The sequence below is a fragment of the Rousettus aegyptiacus genome, unplaced genomic scaffold (genome assembly GCF_014176215.1).
Source record: "Rousettus aegyptiacus isolate mRouAeg1 unplaced genomic scaffold, mRouAeg1.p scaffold_m13_p_10, whole genome shotgun sequence".
Taxonomy (NCBI): domain Eukaryota; kingdom Metazoa; phylum Chordata; class Mammalia; order Chiroptera; family Pteropodidae; genus Rousettus; species Rousettus aegyptiacus.
The window spans coordinates 97,940,867-97,957,501 of record NW_023416285.1 but is presented as its reverse complement, the minus strand read 5'-3'; positions in this window follow the sequence as shown (position 1 = coordinate 97,957,501).

The following is a 16,635-nucleotide window of genomic DNA, read 5'->3' as shown; positions in this document are numbered from 1 at the left end:
GGGCACAGAGGGGACACTGCAGGGTTGCTTCAGGGGAGGACCGTCGGGGTCGCCGACAGGAGCCGAGGGAAATGGGGCTGCCGCCTCGGGCCGGGCTGGTGCGCGTGGGGCCCGCGGAGTCGGCCTGGCTGCGGGGCTGTCGCAGGAAACGTCCGTGTCCTCCTGCTTTGGTCAGTCAGGTGTGTGTGCTGACTGCGAATACCTGCGATTCCTCTGTAACTGTCCCCCCCCCCCTGCATGTCCTTTGAGACTCCCCCCAGTGCACCCTGAGTGCCTTCCCAGCAGCCCGCCGAAGTCCAGGCATCTGGCCGTGTGCTGGTCCCCTCCGCGTGGCCCCGGGCCGTGACTGCGGACTGTGGCTTTGCCCCTCCCTGGGTCTGAGACCCTCGAGGAGAGGCGGGGACCTCTGGACCTCGCTCCCATGAAGGGCGGGCTTAATATTATAACCGAGTGGGAACCGTAGCTCAGCTGCCTTCCTGCGACGGGTGCTCGGCAGGCGAACTGGCCAAGGGTTTACCTGCCCAGGGGCGAGCTCTCGTCCTGCATCACGGCTGCCTGTGACCCCTCCCTCGCCCCGTGGACAGGCCGCTCCGAGGAAGGAGTGGCCCCATCTTCCCTTTGCACATGTCAGCAGGCGCTCACCCGGAGAGAAGTTTCTAGAGGCAGTAATGTTGCCTCTCGTCTATCAGACAGCCTCTAAAAACTCAGATTCAGAGTAAGAGTTTCTAAGGAGGCAAAAGGGAAGGGAAGATTGCCGGACATCAACGGTCGATGCCTTTGGCATAAACCCAGACCCTGCCATTGAGCATTAAATTGGTAAGGGGAAAAAAAGAGAGAGAAAACACTGAGTGGAGCAAAAGATTAAACTCTGTCCTGTAAATTCAATGAGTTACGGTTATGGTTATTCTGATCTACGGTTATGGTTATTCTGATCTACTGTGTTCTAAATTAAAAGGACCACCAATAGCGCTTTCTAAACACTTAGCAGTTGCTAAGAACGAAATAATTAAGCCCTAAACACTCCCAAAACTCACGATTTTTTTTTTTTTTGTCTCCTCCGATGGCCTGAACAAAGAGTATTCTTATTCTTTTTTCATCATCGATATTTAGCACAGTGCCTGGAAGTTAGCAGCTACTCAACAAATGCTTTTCAAACGAGCGACTCCCTGTGCGACAGTATGCAGGGAGGAGAGGTCCACGGAGTCAGCTCGCGGTCTCCCCCAGTTTTAGTAAGCGACAACGAGATCGGCCCTTTAATTTAATTCATTAACGATTTTGCTTCGCTTTGCCCCCTTCCCTTTCCCCACCCAGAAACAGAGACAAAGAATGACTCCGCATTGCCCCGAACGAGTCATCGTTTATTTCACTTTGTATCCTGAGTTGCTTTGTGCTTAGGAGCCAACTGAATGGGTTGTCGTCCTGAGTCGGTGTACATCCGTGGGATAAATCACAGGTTTACTCAGGAATGTGTAAAGAATTACATCTTCTTGTTCGCCGAGAGAAACCGAAGGGAGAAAAAAATACCGTGCGCTGTTGGATGGGCTGCCGACGCCTGCGGCCACAAGCCGCCTGGCTCGCAGTGGGGCGCACGGCTGTTCCTGGCCCCCTGTCACTCTGCGGATCCCGTGTTCCCTTGTTTTCTGCATTTACTGCTTCGTCGTTCTGGAGCGCGTCCTTCAGTAACTTCCTGAGAAAAGTGTGCAAGGCCACCTTTCTGAGTCTTCGTCTAGATTTTTTTCCTCTGCTCACACAGTCAGGTACTAATTCCACCGAGTGGGACTTGCTCTTGGAACTTCGAAGACATTGCTCCAAGGGTCCCACGTTCAGTTATCCCTTTAATTGGCTTTTCTAGATTTTTGGTCTTCTCGCACGCCAGGCGACACCTGGGTGCCTGTGGTTTTCTAGGGCTTTATGTTGCTAGGGGCGTCTCCAGGTAGCTCTCCTGGTGGGAATTCTACCCCAGGCTCTGTCAGGGGAGGGGTATTTAGGATAAGTGGTCTGGGAGCCCCCACGGGCAGCAAGCACACTGACCCAACGCCAAACTCGGTCTCAGACATTTCCCCAGCATCTTTGGGTAAGAGTAGTTCGGCGTTTGCTGGAACATAAATGCCCAAGCCGTGTGCGCACGGGGGCATGGCTTAACAACCCACAGAAACGATCTAATTAAACCGGCGTTCATGGCTATGTTTCTTCCTTACTCTGCCAATGATAAACATCTGTGTTCTTTCCATTGTCGTGCACTGGGTTTCATAAATGCCTGAGAAGCCTAAGATGTAAGAAAAAAAAAAGAAAAAAGCTGGCGAGGGAAGGGGAGGGGCAAAGAGAAACGTCCACAGGAGACTGGGAAGACATGGGCACTTTCCCCAGGAAGTTCCCGTTTCTTTCAGGAGGAGGCCCAAATGACTTTCTTGTAACCAGGGGACCACGCTGAGGATGTGGCTCACATCCAGATCTGCGTGACACTTTTCCCTGAAAAGAGGAGTGTCCTGAGTACAGGTGACCTCAGGTAGCTCAGTCCAGAGGGCCGCGCGGCCTCCACGCAGCTTCTCATCTCCGCGAGGCCCGGGCGTTTCCGGGTGAGCCGGAGGTCCGTGCCGTCCACCTGGGAGTCCCGTCCCCGGTGTCGCAGAGGAGCGGCTTGTGTCCGGGTGCCCGCTCTGCTGACCAGTGTCCCGTGTCTTCAGGAAGCAACAGGACCGAAGGTGCTGGTCCTGCACGGCTCGCCTTTTAGTGGAGGGACGAGCAGGTGTCAGAGACCGCCGCAGCTGAGGACGGTGCCCTGCGGGGTGCGGGCTGCGGGCGGTGGGCGGGGCCATCTCCCAGGGGGCGGCGCCGGCACCCTGCGGTGGGAGGTGCGGGAGGGCGCGGCGCAGGCACGGGACCCTGGGGAGGTGCACGCAGACCGCGGGCGTCGAGCGACGAGTGACTCCGTAACCTAAAGAGATCTTCTCGGGTTCCTTATCCTCTTAGGGAATTCTTTATGTATAAATTGCATTTTTGTAAATTAGATAACGTTTGTTCTGAGGCGACCTCAGACGTTGAACTTCTGGGAGATCGCGAGGACCTGACTTCTTGGGGCACCTGTCCGCGCAGGGAAGGCCACCTGTCCGCGCAGGGAAGGCCACCTGTCCACGCAGGGAAGGCCACCTGTCCGCGCAGGGAAGGCCACCTGTCCGCGCAGGGAAGGCCACCTGTCCGCGCGCGCGGTAAGCGCGGTAAGAGCGCCTGACTCTGCGTCGCGCACCGGCCGGCTGCACCCAGGGAGGCCGGGGCACTACACATCCCGCGGTCCGCGATTCCGCCCCGGGCGCGGTTTGCTGCCTGACGCAGAGCCTGCAGCCCGCCTTGCGACGGGGCCGGAGCTGAGAGTTGGGGGGCAAGCAGGCGCTATCCCAGGTGACCGTACGCTGAACGGCCAAGCCAGGGACGCACGAGCGGACTTGAGGGCCGCCCACGCCGTCGGGCTCCTGGGGGGCCCGCCCCCCAGTTCCCTGAGCGACCTCTCCTCTCGGCGTCGCCGACGTGAGCGGGAAGCCGCTCCGGGCCGCGCCACGCGCGAGCCCCGGGGGTCCGCACACCTGCCCCGGGCCGCAGGTGACGCGTGGGGCGCCCCGGCTGCACTGGGGGGACCCCGCCCCCCGCAAGCCGAGCCCCGCAGAGGGCGGGGCAGCGTGACCGCGCCTGTCGCCCTCGTCTCCAAGGCGACACGCCGCCCCGGAGAAACCCGGCTGCCCAGGCCCGAAATGGTCGGGGACTTTTGGTGCCTCGAAGAGGATAATAATGGAGACGCGCCGGGGGCCCCCCGAGTGGGTTTCGGCTCAGACGCGGCGCCGGGCGTTTCATTAGGAAAGTCGATTTTTTCACACATGTACAGAAATAATTTGCTTTTGATCTGAACGAAGGCTTGAAATCACATGTGTTTTCGAGACTGCCAATCCGGGATGATGTCTGGAGTATCTTTTTTATTTTTTGATACTTAAATGAGATCTGTGCAGAGTGTGGGAAAGGCAGATAACTGGCTCTACAGAGCCAGTAAAAAAAAAAAAAAAAAAGGAAAAAAAGGAAAAAAGTGACTTTCTCTAAGCATCTCCCTCCCTCCAGACAAAGTCGTATACCGCTACTGTGGTTATCAACACAGTCGCCTGCCGCCGACGTGTGAATCACTTCAGAGAGGGACAGGAACGTTTTTCCGTCAGCAGCAGAGGCTTCGTTCTCCGGCCGCCCCCCCCAGACTGCAAACACATGCTCCATGTTGGATAAGCAGAGAGCTTCAGCGGTGTGTGTGGAAGTGTGTTTAGATGTCGTGAGCAATTGTCCTGAAATTCATTTATTTTTTTAAAAAATGTTATCGGTTTGCGCTGTGTACATGCAAAGATTTAATGGACAACGATAAACTTCATCCCAGCTCTGGTCCCAATGAACAGAAATTCTGAAATTAGTAGTCTAAAAATTCAGTACCTTTTTAATGTCTTTAAAAGTTCCCCTCATCAAATGTAAAGTTTTACAACTGTGCACCAAATACTAGAATCCTCGCCCTTAAAAATATTTAAACATGCATTTTCTTTCGTTACAAAATAATTATCTGGTCCTATCATCATACTTGTGAAACCTATTTCGCAATATTTTAATTGTTATTCATTAACTGAGGACGTCTCCCCTAATTTCCTAGAAAACACTGAAATTTCAAAGCATTAATCTCTATGTTACATTTTTTCTCCTAAGAAACTGTATTATTTTAAAAACAAAGGCTGTTGCCTTGTGATAGGTTATTTTTTTTCAAATGAGTCAACACAACGGAATAAAATATATGCTCTGTCGCGGCTGAGTCACTTCCTGTTTCAATAACAAGAATGTCATCAGCCGAACGCGAACCAGCACAGTTTGTCACTGTGTGTATGGCTTTATTTGTACACGTTTCCAGAGCATTCTTAGGGAAAACACACTCATCGTTCTAATGCCCAAAAAGAAACTTTCGATGGGCAGTCGGGGCTGGGTCTGCGGCCTCGTGTGTTATTGATGCTGTAACCAAAGCTCCTCTAAGGGCGGCGGGGGAGGGGGAGGTGCTGGCCTGGCCTTGGACAGCGGGGCCGCGTCTGCCCAGGGAAGTCGTAGTTTACTCCTCTCGTCAGCCTCGACCGCAAGCGTGCAGTGGCTCCCCAAAGATGGAGAGGTGTGCTCCGGCGATGCGACCGAGAGAGGAATCAGAGGCCTGCACGCTGCCCGGCCTGGCTGCGACGTGGCCTTTGGCCTTTCTTCCAGCCACGGACGCTGTGGCCCTCCTTCTGGAATCCTGCGCCTGGCTTGGCAGCCTCTGCAGGGTCCGTGCTGGCTGCTCCCTGAATTTAGAACCTGCCCCTCCCCCCCCCCCTCCACCGGGTTCCTACAGGGCAGAGTTTAAATGACTCATCCTGGTGATTAATTGCCACACTGCCTTCCAGGCAAAATAGCTATTGCCTGGGTACTGTCATTTTTTTGCAAATTGCTGGAACTCAGTAGCCAGCTGAAGGACCCCAGGGCCCCTGGTTGGCTTGGCTGCGGGCAATCTCCTGGATCTCTGAGGCCATGCCTCGGGCGGGGGTGGGGAGAATTCCAGCCTCTCGCCCGACCGCTTCTGAAGCCGTCCCTGAGGGCGGCACGACGGGGCTCCCGTGGTCAGTGTACCAAGACGACGGCGAGGCTTTACCTGCAGGAAGCCACCTGGGTGACTGGCTGGGGTGACGTTCCCCGTGGAGTCAGAATGAGACGGGGTCATATCGGAGGGGAGGGGGACTTCCTGGACTGGAAGGGAAGCTTGGACAACTCCTGAGACACGGTTTGGCCAGATTTTAAAATCCGTCCTTTTGTGGAAGCACCAGACACGAACCATTCCTGGGAGCCCACCGAGAGTTACATCAGAGCCCGATTCTGTCTCGAGCATAGCGTAAACATGCATCCCGCCCCCCCTGGAAAGGCCCGGCGAGGCTGTAATCATTAACATCTGACCTGCGTCCAGCAGAATCGTACACAAGTGTCTGATCTAGCAACAGGCGCCTGTAATTGCTAAGTAAATATTTGCTCGCAGGTATAAAGAATGAATGAAATGGGCCTTCCTGTCACCGATAGCCCAGGGTGGCCTTGGGTGTGTGGTGTATGAGTACGGCTGAGTCAGGTCGCACCGGACCCGTCCGCCTGGTGCCTGACACACTGCCCTGCGTGTCTGTGGCTGGTGCCCGACCCCCTCACTGTCACCGCCGTCCACCTGACGGTCACACGGACGCCGCCGAAGATGCCGAATAGGTGTCGGGGCCGTTTTCCGCTGAAACCTGGGGCTCCTGGGGGAAGGGCTATAGACACTGGACATGCGCCACCCCCAGGAGGGGGGCCCGTGATCAGGGGATGCGCCGCAGGCACCAGTCTGGGTCCCCACGTCCCCCGCAGTCTCTGCAGCAACGAGCCAGAATGAAGCACCAGCGACCACCCCCGCTGCCGTGATCACGGACCCCGCGCTCCCTCTGGGCCGGGGCGCTTCAGGCGGGCCCCGTTTCCCTCCGCCGCCGGTCTCGGCCCTGCAGCACTCCGAAAGGGCGGGCTGTGCCATGGCCGGGGCTGGCCGTCACCTCCGTCCAGGCTCCTGCGGCGAGATGTCGCCCACAGAAGCCACGTGGGATGGGAGGACTTAAAAGACAGACTCCCCCCCGGCATCGTTTGTGAACAGGAGCGCTGTCTTAGGCCATTTCCGAATTTGGTTTCGGGAGTAAAGTTGAAGGAAACCGCGTCGAGCCCGTGACGTGGATCTCGGTGGCAGGGAGGCCTCGCGGAGAGGCGTCGACCGTGCTGCGTGTGCACAGCCGTGTGCGCGCGTGCGTGCAGGGGGGTCCTCATCTGGACGGGGCAGTTCTGGACGTTAGCGTGTGCCGGCGGGAGCTCAGGGACGGGCGTAGAGGCTTTGGGGGCAGGGGTTACGCACACTCGACGGCCCCCCCTGAGAGTACACCGCTCGCATCACGCTCACGGGGGTCACGACGCTTTCCTTTGCTCATTCAGGGTCATTCTGGGGGCCGGGGGACCGGGCAGCCGAGGGAGGGCGGTGGCAGGCTGGTGGCCGCGGCCGTTCTGAGTCCGGAGGTGACTGAGGAATTGGTCTCGGCAACGGAGCAGTGGGAGGCAGAGAGGCCTGCTCTGCGGGCGGCTCCGTCGGCTCCCGGGCAGAGGGAACCGGCGGACGGGAAACGCTCTCGCAGGTGACCGAACCCTTGGCACCGCTCCTGGCTTTCGGTTCAGAGAACGCGGAGTTCCCGGCACAGGGAGTGGAAGCTGATGTCATCAGGAAAGTATCAGCTTGCTTTGAAATCAGCAAGTGTGTTCAAAGTTCTCCAAGCAAAACAAATAAACAAACAAAAACCCCAGAGTAAACAAACGCACTCAGGCAGTCGCCACTGGAGAGCAAGCACCCCACAGACTGCTGGGGGTCACAGTCCCGCTCCCGCAGGTCACTCTCCAGGTCTCCCGGCGGGTATTAGGAGCAAACATCCAGAGTTAGCTCCGGGCCGGAAGCGAAAACTGCTCACAGTCCCTCCAAAACGGTTTATAGGTTTGGAGCCATATATGGGTGAAAGTAACAATTTCAACAGGAAGCAAAAAAAAAAAAAAAAAAAAGGGAAAAGAAACCTTTTTTGCACACCGCAGAAAAATGCTTAGACTTTTATCCGTGAAAGAGAGAGCTCACATTGCCAAGCTTTGCCGAGTGACACTCCAGGCAGCTAAGCACTTGCTCTCACAAAATGTATGTGAAATGTCTCTCCAGCTCTCAGGGCCGCGCCAGGCGAGGCGGCTCCCACTGGCTACTGTTTAACCGTCGGCCGGCCTCTCACGTCTGTGTGTTCTCTTTTCCATAACTAAAAACCAGTGCACATTTAATTGAATTTCGATGATAATCTTAATAGCATCATTGTACATTTACTCGTTAAACCGATTCCGCGTTCGCAAATTGCTTTTGCATTCCTTTTAGCCAGTTACACAACATACTTTGCTCCGAGAGTAAAATTAAATCATTACCAAGATAACGTGTTCCTGCCTTTTTCTGGTGTAAACACAAACACGTCAAGAAGGGCTGAGAAAATGACCCCGCTCATCGGCACTGAGTGGCTCGTTGGCGCTGAGTCCCCACCGCACTTCCGCGGGGTCACAGAGCTGGGGTGGGGGGTGGCCCTGGGACGCATTTTAAAAGGCACGTTTCCCAGCATGCCGTCAGGTGACTCCGTTACCCAAACTCCGGGCGGCGGAGACCCTTGGCGGCCGGTCCGGCACTGGCCAGAATCCAGACAGTGTTCCAAATTCGGTGTTTTGAGGGAGCTCGCAGGGGTCCCTAGCACGTGATAATCACCTCGAAGGTCTCGTCGACATGGGAAGAGCGTCCCACCGAGGAGAGCAGCCAGGAGGAGCAACCCCCCGCGGAAGCCGTCTTTTCGGGAAATCGAGGCCCCGGCAGGACTATCCTGCGACCGGCAGCGGAGGCGCAGGTGCAGGGGGTGAGGCGGGGCGCGTTGTCGTCCTCATCAAGAAACGAGGCACGGTCTCCCTGAGCTCCCACTCGGACAGGCTCAGCCCCCAGGGGGCCGAGAGGGGGCTGGGCCGGGAGTCCAGCGCACAGACTTCCTCGTGGAAAAAATAAAGGGAATTCCTCTTGCAGGCTTTGAATCTGATGAAGAGGCAGAACTTAAAAAAAAAAAATTGCTGAGAATTTAGTCCTTCTCTCCATTTTAAATTGAGATATAACTGACATATAACATTATATCATATATTAATCTCAGATGTTCAACATGATTCAATGTATGTGTATATTGCAAACTAAGCTCCACTGCAAGTCAGCACCCTTCGCATGTACAGTTACACATTTTTTTTTTACACGATGAGAACTTTAAGGTCTACCCTCTGAGCAGCTTTCGCATGCACAGTACGGTGTTATTAGCCATAGTCGCTACGCTGTACGTTACCTGCGTGACACGTGAAGGAGTTTTTCTGCTTAACGTACAGATAATGAGTTTTGAAACGTGCGTCACACAGGCAGTTACGTCGGACGGTCTTCGTGGACCTGCGTTGCACACCTTCAAAAGCAGGCTCCACCCGTTCGAGGGGGCGGTAATGTCGGAAGGCGGGAGAGGCCGGCCAATTTCTCCCCGCTGGAGAGGAGAGGAAACTCCATCCTGCTGACCGCAGCAAACTTGTCAGCAAACACTGTAGACCCCAAAGGGTCCCAGTGGACCCGGGACCTCGGCCGGCTCGCGGTTTCGCGGATAAACTACCCCATCGTCCTGCGTTGGTCGCTTGGCCGTTTTGCCAACGATCGCCAAGAGACTTCCAGTGCGGCCTTCCCCCACATCGGTGGTCCTGTGTCCGTTTTATTTAGTCTTTCTTTCTCCCCATTTTAAATTGAGATATAACTGGGGCACCGCAGGGCGGGCACGTCCGTGGTCTGGGTGACCGTTCACTCGCCGAGCGGGGTTGCTGTCCTCGCCAGCGGCCCTCAGCGTCCTTCTTGGGCCGGAAAGTGGTGCCCACGCGCCCACGACGCCGCCTGCTGTAGTCCACGGGCCGCGCGCCCGGAGCGCTGCCGGGTCGCATGCGGGTGGCTGCGGTCCGCTCGGGGACAGGCTCCCCTTCCCTGCGGGGAAGGTGCACACGGAGCGCGTGGGCGGGGCCGTCTCCTTCCTGGCCACGCAGATGTGCGCAGGGAAAAACAGACTACTTTATTTTAATTTTATTATTAAGTTTATTGTGGAAACATTGGTTAATACAATTATATAATTTTCAGGTGTACATTATCATTTGACATCTGTATATTCTATTGTGTTTACCACCCGATGGCCAGTGTCCTTCAGCTACCATATATTTGATCCCCTTTACCCACTTCGCCCTCCTGTACACCCGTGTATTTGACCCCCTTTATCCCGTCTACCTCTCCACGCCTCCCCCACTCACTGCCCTCTGGTGACCACTAGTCCATTGCCCATGTCCCTGAAGTCTCTGTTTGTCCTGTTCATTTGTTGCTTTTAGGTTTATATTCCACATATAAGTGATATCATGCGACTTTCTACTTTTTCAGTCTGGCTTATTTCGCTCAGCATGATGATCTCGAGGCCCATCCATGTCGTACAAAAAAAGGGACTATTTTAAAAGAACCAAGGATGCGGTTTTTGATGCATGCAGTGCCAGTCACGTGGTGAAAAATGCACATCTGTGTCAGGGTCGTGAACACCTGCGAGGCAAGGCGCTCGGCCGGTTTGAATGACCTCGCGGGATTACACCTCCCGAGGGACTCAGCCCCAGACTGTGCCCACGGGGACAAAAGGGACAGCCCAGCCCAGCGCAGACCCCTTCGGCACTGACGCCGCTCGGCAGGCGGGGTAAAGTGACGCTCTCTGGGAACAGCGACTCATCTGCTACCTGACGGTTTTCCCCCCAGATTCCCCAGTGTCTTTAAAAGAGATCCGGGGGGTGGGGCGCCCCTCTGGAGTCACCTCAGCGAAGGGGCCTCGCTCGCCGCGCGCCCACGTCCTCCCCTGTGTCCGTGACGTCCAGCCTGCAGCCACTGTGGCTATGTGACAAGCCGCTCCCACATTTAGCAACTTGAAAAAACAAATTTTTTTTTTTTTTTTTTGCGTGTGACTTTGTGGGCCAGGGATTTGGGAAATGTTCGCGGGTGCCGTTCCCACGCGGGGTCCCCCACGCAGACCTGCGACACTTATTGCCTTCCTCTGAGTTTGATGCCGATCATTCCACATGAGCGGATTTCTAAAAAGCATGTGTTTTAATTTTAGGTTTTCTTCGAACTTAGTAACAAACGTGCCAAGCCGCGTGTGATCGGAAACTTATGTTTCTCAGCAAATCTTGTAGGCGACAACAGACACGGTGAATTCCGACAGCGATGCTGCACACGCACCGTAATTGCTGGTCGACTGCCCAGTGGCAGATTTTGGTCAGTGTCCACCATGATAAGTCATTTTGGTGTCTTAGCTCTCGAATGCAATTTTAGTTTTAGTAAAGTTGTCAGAATCCGACGAAGCAGGAATGTCCGGAGGGGTGAGCACCCTTCTTCCTGTGCTCCGGCCCCCCGTCCACGTGGAGGGTCAGACGGCTCAAACCCATCTCTTAAAATGCAGGTCCGCAAGACCCGTCTGGTACCCTCAGGGTTTGGGGGCATCGCTGGAGCTTCCAAGGGGAGGTGACCGCCCCCCCAGATGCCAGTTCTAGTTCCGTGACCAGGGGGGCAGTGTGTAGCCTGCTTGCTGAAGTAATCAATGACTGAGCACAAACTTCGCCCACTTAAAACCTTCCTAGTTCACATCTCAGTGGGCTGCTGGAGGCCCCCCTCCCCCGCCCCCGCTGCGGGCTGAGCACACAGGCTCTCAGGGCGGTTTATCCTCGGACACTGCGTCTCCAGCATAGGCCGTTCCGATTTTTTCCAGCTTCAGTGAGCTGTAATTGACCGAAAGAGATTGCGTGCGTTTCCAGTGCACCATGCGCCTTTCCGATGTTCACCGTGCCGGGGTGGGGGGGTGGAGGGGTAGGGGGGCGCCTCCCTCGAGCTGATCAGCACGTCTGCCACCTCACGGTTGCCGTCGTTTGAGTGCGGATGGTCCGAACTCTCCCCTTCTCTCCCGAAACCACCCCAAGCAAGCGGTCTGGTTGGCCGACACTAGTCACCGTGCTGCTCACGGGGCCCGGACCTCACGCACGTTGTCGTGGAAAGTTGGTGACAGGCCCTTTGACAGACGGGGCCCCTCTCTGCGTGTGTGAGCTTGCCCCTTTTGGGTCCCACACGCAAGGGGGATCGTGCAGTCTTCGTCTTGCTGCGTCCGGTTTGCTGGTCAGCATGCTGCCCTCCAGGTCCATCTGCGTTGTTGCCAGAGGCAGGATTTCCTTTTTTTTTTTTTTTTTTGTGGCTAGCAACGTTTCATTGTATATGCCATTTTGATTCGTATTACTCATAGATGTTGGCACTGGGAATTTCCACATAAATAACCGTTAATCCTGAAGCCATGGCTACGAACTTAACTCATGGCAGCAAAGGTTTCTTTTTAAGAGAAGGATCGCCGGACGGAACTGGATTCCGGCCTAAGGCACTAAAGAATCGGCTCTGATCCCCGCCGGCCTCGCAGAGGGGAGTCCAGCAGGGGCCGGTTTGGGTTCGTGCTTTGTAGATCCTGGGTCAACCCCCAAACCCACTTCCCATGAACTGCTCTGGCGAGTCCTTCTGGAACAGATTATCTTAAATGCCACTGTGGGGGAATCTGTTAAGCAAAAACTTCACGATATACTTTCCATAAATAAAACGAAGATGTTTTTCTCATGACTGGTCCCTGGACACTCCCCAGTGACACATTCACACACTAGAAAGCACGGATGCTGACGCGATGTTTTTGCAAACTGACTTCCCTTGTGAGGGCTCCCGACAAGGTGCGTTCGAACACTTGGCGTCAGGAAGCACACACTCAGGGAGCGTTAGTCACGGGACAGACGCGGTAACTAACGCTCCCAGAGATGGCACTGCAGTGCTCTTTCTTCTGAAGCATGATGTTGCCTTATAATATTTAGGAAAGTTGGCCAATTCCGCGATTGTGTCTTCAGCATTTTTTGTACTTTACGAGAATATGCATTTATCTTACGAATTCCACTCAAGGTGTCTAGTGACGACGTCCCTTCCTGAAGAACCCGCATTTGTGGTCCAGTTTCTAGGACTGTAAGTTTCTAGGACTTGCAGTCAGAGGGTAGAGATTAAACTATTAAAATTAACTGAAAATAATGGGGGTCCCCCACCCCCAGGAAAAAAAAATTAAACAAGGAAAAAAAGAAAACAGCATCATGTTTCTCTGAACACATCAGATGTTCTCCGCAGATGATATGACATTATCTGTGTGCATCATGCTTCTGGAGTGACGTTATCTGATTTTTTGTTTGTTTGTTTCTCTCTCTCTCTCTCTCTCTCTCCCTCAAATAGCAGCACTGTTTCTTGATCTACATTTGGCCAATTAAAACAGACACAGTGTTCAGTGCGAACTAGAAACTACATGACCCTTAATCATGGCCTTGTCAAGACAATAGCAGAAAATTCACGTTTCAGTCAGGAGTGACGCTGAGCTCACTGGCAGGCACACCGGGCACCTGACTCCTCCCGTGGCCGGGCGCAGTGGATGCCGCGTCTCCTCCCGAAGGGCCCCTCCGCTGAAGGGGGGGGGGACGCCGAGCGCCTTTGTGCTGACCGGACCCAGCTCTTGGGGATTTCGGCTTTTCCTCCCTCCCGTTTATCAGCGCGATGATGTAAGCACGATCAGCTACGCCGATTAGATAGTCGCTCAGACATGCCGGAGATCAAGGAGAGCTGCTCCTCTGATCTTCAAAGAGAAAGGCAGTCTCGGTGAAAAAAGCAAGGTGGCCTGTTGATTAAAGACCGCCACGGAACGGAGGGAGAAGCTGGGTCGCCGCGGAGAGCCCGGCAGACACTGAGAGCCGCTTTTGTCTGTAACCCGTGCGATGTCCACCGACACCGGCTTACATTAGGAAAGTCTCGGCATCTCAACGGGAGCGGCTGCGGTTCATCTTTCCAATACCGATTTCCTTTTTCTAGGTGTGACGTGGAGATTTTTAGGAATGAGGGTGAAATGTTAGACAACAATTAATTATCAAAGCGCGTTCAGACTCTGTCTCACTGATGTTCCCAAGAGCAGAGTACACGTTTCAGAGACATTGATGCGTGCATGAGACAGCAGAGGACGCAGAATTTGGTAGAATTTAGTGACTTTCTTGGGGCCACTGGGCTAAGGAGGTGCAGGATTTGGAGTGCGAGCCGTTCCGACTTCTCCGAGTGGCACGTAGCACGAATGTTTTCAGGACTTACATTCTGTTTGTTGCTAGGCATTATCTGAAGAAAAAGCAATTTCTTTTTCACGTTAGTTATATTAAGAAAGAAATTTTCTGAAGTAGATGCTTGATAGTATTGTTTCAAGCAGTGGTTTCTGAAGACCTTATAAATCTCGCTGGTAGCCTGGGATCCGAGTCACTGTTTTGTATGTTTAAATATTCTACATAAGGACAATATCCAAAATAGTCATCTAGTATACTCAGAGTTTCTGGGGTCAGTTTTACAACAACCTGAACACTACTTACAAAGAAAAAGAAAATTATTCAGCTAAGGTGACAGTATTTCTAGAAAGTATCTGAAATTCACCTCTGCGATTGCTGGGCCCTTCCCGACAAGCCTGTTTTCACCAGATTAATCTCTTAGAAAATGGTTTTGGCTACAAACTCGATCATTTTTGTTTATGACTTCTTTTCGTTTTGTTTAGGTACAAATTAAATATTTAGTCTATGTGACAGCGGTCTAGTAGATACGGAGGCCACGTCTTCTTTAAGGAAAACCGCTTTAGTTAAGAAGCAATATTAGGTGAACGGCACACCTGTGCCGCAGAGATGTACGCGCGAGCTATACAATAATGTAAATGCACTGTGACTGTACGTTCTCGCCATGGCCGGACCCTGGTGCCACGGGGGCCTTCTGTCCCCAGCAAAAGACAACGGCCTGGGAGAGGAAGTGTGACCCAGCACAGCTCTGTGGAGGCTCGGGGGGGAGGCTGGCAGAGGCGCTGCCTGCAGCGGGCACGGTGCGCCCCGAGCCCCGGGGGCAGACGGCACCTGCCAGGGGGCGGGTGAGCGGGGGCCCCGCTCTGAAGATGAGGTGACCGCTGCTGGAGGGAGAGCTGAGGCTGCTGAGCGGGCGGCACAGGGCTGTGGGAAACCTCGGAATTTAGCCGAGCGCTTTACAGTCAGCAGACATCCAGCCTCAGGTTCCATCGGGACAGTGCAGTCTCCCTGAAATGAAGTGTTTGAATAATGCGGGGTGGGGGTGGAGGCGACTCGCGCCTCTGGACAGGAAGGGAGCCGCGGGCCAGCTCGCTGCTCTCCCGAGAGGAGAGTGTTTAAGTGCGTGTCGGGGGGGGGGGGGCGGGGGGACTTAAAAATCTCACAGTCACAGCGTAAGGACAGGGAAATGAGATGCGTCAGCTGCATCTGAAGTTCGCAGAGCGACGCGATGGCCTTGGCGTGACCAGGGCGTTTCGGAGAGGGCGAGGCCCCAGGCTGTCGCCGGCTGGCGCCCGGGTGCTGGGGGCCACACCGTGCTGGGGCGGAGGCCCTCGCAGGCGCGCTCCCTCGCGGAGAGGCGCGAGCTGCGTCCCCCTGGCTTTTCAGAGCCACGCGATGCGCGCACGGCGGCCTCGCTTCTGTCCCGCTCACAGCCGCACGGGGCCGCGGGACCCGAGATGCGCGCGGGGCCGTGGGACTCGGCCTGGCTGTCGCCGTCGGCCCCGGCGCGACTCGGTGGTCCCTAATGCGCCTGAGCCGACCGCCGACCAACGGGACCGGCTCGGGGCCTCGGCCGTGGCTGTGACACGCCCCCCGCATTCCCAGCAGGGCTGCCTGGGGGGCTTCGGGGGCTTCCAGCCTTCAAGGTTAAGTGCGGACTGAGACGGGGCCGGGCAGAGGGTGGGACATTTAGATGGAGTCCTAGGAGTTGGTGGTAGGGGGGAATTCAAGTACCTCAGATGTGGGAATCTCTGTGGCCACCAGTGGGATTGGAGAGACTGGTGACCTGGACCATTTTGGTGGGCAGCTGACCCTCTCGAAGGCCCGGGCCCAAGTCCTGTGTGATAGACTTGCTGTCAACGTGTTTCTGAGAATGGTTCCAGTGGCGCCTGGGAGAGTGGCCTCAGCCCCGGCCCCGCCGGCTGTGACGCGGTTAGCACGCCCCTGGGCCTCAGAACCTACAGAAAATCAGACAATACCCGCAGGCCCCGTGGAGACAGCTCCTGCCTACCAGGACCCTGAAAAGGAAGTCTTTCGGTGTTGGCCTTGTGAGAGCCCTTCAGAAACACAACCAAACACCAAATACTGCCATCGAGACACAAAGGCAGCGATAAGAAAAACTTATGTTTGCAAAACCTGGCATCTAATGGCATTTTTGTTGCCATTTGTAAAATCTGAAGATCAATTTGCATAGGTCGTTAAAGGGGGAGGGGCTGGCATTACCTGCAGGCCTGAAGACGGTGATCCTGTTTGGATAGAAAGCCACAGCGGCCTCAGTGTGACAGACACAGCCCTTCGCACAGTCACAGCTCCCAACACGGCACATGGAGAAAGGAATTTAATTCCGCAGCTCCTGGCTGAGCACCCAAACGAAACAATAGTCTCTCCTCGAAAAACAAAGCAAAAAAAAAAAATTTAGGCAGCCTCTCATGTGGCCCTTTGTCTGAGCGGGCAGTGCCCACGTGGAAGTTTCTGGAAGGTCTGTCATCGTGCCTGCTGGTCTCTGCTCTCTGCTCGCAGCACTTGTCACCAGTGCTGCGTCTCCCTGAGTGCCCCCCAAACTAACGGCACAGCTCAGCGCAGAGTGGCACCCCGTAGAGCTCACCGTAAAACGGACCTCACATCGAGGCCGCCCATCTCTGCAGACCAGCTCGTAATCTCTCGGGGGGATGTGGCCGGGTCTACCCACCATTTTTATCAAACGTGCATGTGACACACAGCGCTTGTCCACGTGGACCCTCAAACGTCCTTCCTGTTCTCAGACTAAATTTAATCCATTGAAAAGAATCAGAGGTGATG